General features: G+C 59.2%; 1 protein-coding gene across 1 annotated transcript in view; it reads right to left on the bottom strand.

Annotated features, from left to right (window-relative positions):
* Positions 1-259: 259 nt before the first annotated feature.
* Positions 260-4,220, bottom strand: part of LOC119308888 — a 12,231-nt gene continuing 8,270 nt past the window's right edge. The window contains exon 10 of the mRNA XM_037585046.1: positions 260-537. The gene's annotated coding sequence lies outside the window, so the exon portion shown is untranslated. The remainder of the gene's footprint in view (positions 538-4,220) is intronic.

Below are 4,220 nucleotides of genomic sequence, written 5' to 3' on the forward strand. Positions count from 1 at the left end.
GCGTCATTTCATTGGTTTCTTTTAGCTGTGATAATTCGGCCACTCCTGCTTCTATTTTTGATGGCACGCTTGTGGCGTGCAACATCGCATTTCTGGTGTTCTGCTGGTCTTGCTTGGCGTATGTTGTCATGTTTTTCTTTGATCGGCTGGTATAATTTCGTCCTCAGCACCTGGTATCATTCCGCCGTTTGTATAAAGCAGGACGAAAGGCTGTTTCCAGAAATATGGGCATCAAACCAAATGAACGAGCCTCTAAACATTCTTATGAACACCATAGATAGCACCTCAGATAAAGTAAATGTTGCTACCCCCACAATCTACAGCACCAGTAACACCGACAATACTGAGATAGCTTTAACCTTTCCCATTCTTGAATATTGTACAACAGTCTCCTGACATTAGATTGGCTGTACAGTCATGTAAGCACCAAGTTCCAGGAGCAATTTGTCACGGTCAACAATGTTTCGGTTTACATCAAAAGATATGTTCTGTAACCTCTCAAAAATTACACATGACTGCTTGTTGGATCTTGTGTATCTGCAGAACAAGCAGAGGCAGGCACCATGTAAAGTTTCATGAATGAAATTACCGAAAAAGGCTTTCGCCTCACTTTATATATCAACAGCATCAGGTACAAACACACGCCCACACACACCCAAGGCAGGATACATAGATGCGGAGCACAGCAACACCATCCCTAGCACTACGTGAAGAGGTGGAGCCGCATATGATGAACCATGGGCTCCAAGGCAGCGCCTTCAGGAAGGAGACGACACCGGAGCGCCGCCACCGCCCGATCCGAGGATCAGAGTTTCCCCTGGAGCAACACAATGGGCAATGAGAGCCGCGACGACGCCTTCAAGAAGGGAACGAGCTTCGCCACCGCCGGTCCGTCCGAAGATAGAGCAGGTTTTCACCGCGGCCACCATTCACCGCCACCGAACGCCACACACCGGCTACCACGCCACCCACACGATCGTGGCAACCGGGCAGCACCAAGCCACGGGCTCTGCCCATGAGCACCCGGACCAACCACCAAGGCCGCCACCCCAGCATCCAAGACCTTGACACCATCTCACCCGAGATCCGCCGCTACCGCAACCAAAGACACGAGCGGAAAGGACCCGCCTTTCGCGCCCCTGGGCTGCCCCCAGTGCCGAGACCCAATAGGTCGACCAAAACTGGCCTCCATCGCCCGGTCCTCGGCACCGGGCGCGAGACGAGGTCAGTCCTGCTGCCGGGCGCGAGACAAGGTCAGTCCTGCTACCGGGCGCGAGACGAGCTCGATCCTGCTGCCGGGTGCGAGATGAGTGATGGACCACAACTGGGGCAGGGCCAACCCTTCGACAAAGGTTGCGTACGGATGACGAGGAAAGGGCTCGAAGGTCGAAACGGGCCGCCTACAAACGAGCCGACGCCGGAGAACCAGCCACCGCCGCAACTGACCCGCCAAGAGCAGCAGCCACGCCAGGCCATTGCCCAACCCGGAGAGCTCCAAGCATCAGAGCCGCCGGGCACGCACCGCCCCACTACCACGCCGCTGCTACCTCCACCGAGCTGCAAAGAGGAAACCACCAACCGTGGCCCAGGCCAAGCGCAGCCCGTGGCACCAGGAAGCGCCGCCTGCAACACGATACGCCGCCCGCCCCGCCCTAGTCCACCCCACCACCACCACCATCACCACACCGCGACCCCTACCTGCGACAGGGAGAGGCCGGCCGTGGCCAATGCCGCCCACAGCCCCCGCCTAAGGACGAGCCGCCGGCACCGGATCCGGCCGGATTTGGCCCAAGCCACCCCACGCGCCGCCACCAGGAGAAGACCCATCGCAGCCGCCGCGCGCCATCCAGGCCCCAAGTCGCCGCCACGCCATGCCGCCACCGTCCCGCGCTCCCAGCGCCGCGCAGCCGGGCCCGCGGCCACCCGACGCCAGCAGCCGACCACGCCGAGGGAGAGACTCCCCGCCGCCACCCACGTCGGCCAGGCTTTGCCCGGCGGCGCGTCGTGGTGGCGGCAGGGGAGGAAGGCCGGGAGGAGGGGACGGGAAGGAGGAAGCTGGGGTTGCCCCCAAGGTCGCTCGCGGGAGCGGCTCGGGGGAGGAGGAAGCTACAAATAAAATCGCACTCAAGAGCAATAGCCCGCTTCTGGGGTAACACAAACACATTTTGCTTGAACATAAATGACGATCCAAACAATATATATGTTGAAGGAACTTGAGTCATGAAGGAGAAAGGAAGAGAGACATATGAAGAGACAACATGACATGCATAGCTAATTGGCACCAAGAGCAAAATGGTGGGTTCATCTCTAGGAGCTTGGGTAATGGGTAGTGTAGAAGGACAAGTTATGGCTGTGCAATCGCGATGTATTGATCGGTGCACCAGGCACGTATATATAAGTACAGAGGTGGGCCACAACCTCAACTATACAAGGAAACAGGAGGTGGGCCCTACACACATATACACGTACATAATATACTCAACACCCCCCCCCCCCCGCAGTCGAAGCGGCGCCAGTGACGCAGAGACTGGAACGAAACTCCTCAAAGGTGGAAGTCGGCAGTCCCTTCATCATCACATCAGCGAACTGCTGAGCAGTCGGCACATGGAGAACCCGCATGCGTCCAAGAGCCACCTGCTCGCGCACAAAGTGAATGTCCAGCTCGATGTGTTTCGTCCGGCGATGATGAACGGGGTTGGCGGAGAGGTACACCGCAGAGACGTTGTCGCAGTAGACAACCGTAGCCTGGGAGACATCGTGATGTAGCTCCTGAAGTAACTGTCGAAGCCAGGTGCACTCGGCGACAGCGTTGGCCACAGCTCGGTACTCAGCCTCCGCGCTAGAGCGCGAAACCGTGGGTTGTCGCTTGGACGACCACGAGACGAGGGAAGGACCGAGGTAGACTCAGTAGCCAGAGGTGGACCGACGAGTGTCGGGGCAGCCGGCCCAGTCTGCATCAGAGTAAGCCACCATCTCCAGAGAAGTGGACGCCCTGAGTGTCAACCCAAGGGACATCGTGCCGCGGATGTAGCGAAGGATCCGCTTCACGAGAGTCCAGTGAGAGTCACGAGGGGCGTGCATGTGGAGACACACCTGCTGGACAACATACTGAAGATCCGGTCTGGTGAGAGTCAAGTACTGGAGGGCGCCGACAATAGACCGGTAGAACGGAGCATCCGACGCAGGCGAACCCGCAAGAGCAGAAACCTTGGCCTTCGTGTCAACAGGAGTAGCAACCGGATGGCAGTTGAGCATGCCAGCGCGCTCAAGAAGCTCATGGGCATACTTCTGTTGATGAAGAAAGAAACCGTCCGGACGCTGAACGACCTCAATGCCAAGGAAATAATGGAGAGCACCCAGGTCCTTGATAGCGAACTCGTCACGCAGCCGGAGAGTAATCTGCTGAAGAACGGCTGCGGAGGAGGCTGTCAGGATGATGTCGTCGACGTAAAGCAGCAAATATGCAGTCGTGCAACCGTGGCGATAGACAAATAGTGAGGCATCCGAGCGAGTGACGCTGAAGCCCAGTGTCTGAAGAAACCCGGCAATCCGCTGGTACCAGGCGCGGGGTGCCTGCTTGAGCCCGTAAAGAGAGCGCGACAGCAGGCACACATGGCCGGGGAATGAGGCGTCGACGAAACCGGTGGGTTGCTCACAAAACACCTGCTCCTCAAGATGGCCGTGGAGGAAGGCGTTGGAGACATCCATCTGGTGAACGGGCCAGCCGCGAGAAACGGCGAGCTGGAGGACAGTGCGGATCGTGCCCGGTTTGACAACCGGGGCGAACGTCTCCGTGAAATCAACTCCAGCGCGTTGGCGAAAACCGCGGACCACCCAGCGAGCCTTGTAGCGCTCAAGTGAACCGTCTGAGCGGGTCTTATGACGGAAGACCCACTTGCCGGTGATGACGTTGGCGCGAGGAGGCCGGGGAACCAGAGTCCAGGTGCGGTTCCGTTGGAGAGCGTCGAACTCTTCCTGCATCGCCGCAAGCCAGTGAGGATCACGGAGGGCGGCGCGGGCGGACGCAGGAATGGATGACGGCTCCGCGGCAGAGGCGGCGAGGACGTACTCGTCACGCGAGTAGCGGAGGCTCAGGCAGTGAATGCCGGCGCGAGCACGGGTGGCAGGACCGGACGGGGCCACCGGTGCCGGCGAGGCGGCCGGCGAGGAGGCCGGCGTCACAGCCGGCGTCGCGGCCGGTGATAGAGCCGGCGAGGCGG

The sequence above is a fragment of the Triticum dicoccoides genome, chromosome 5B (genome assembly GCF_002162155.2).
Source record: "Triticum dicoccoides isolate Atlit2015 ecotype Zavitan chromosome 5B, WEW_v2.0, whole genome shotgun sequence".
Classification (NCBI taxonomy): domain Eukaryota; kingdom Viridiplantae; phylum Streptophyta; class Magnoliopsida; order Poales; family Poaceae; genus Triticum; species Triticum dicoccoides.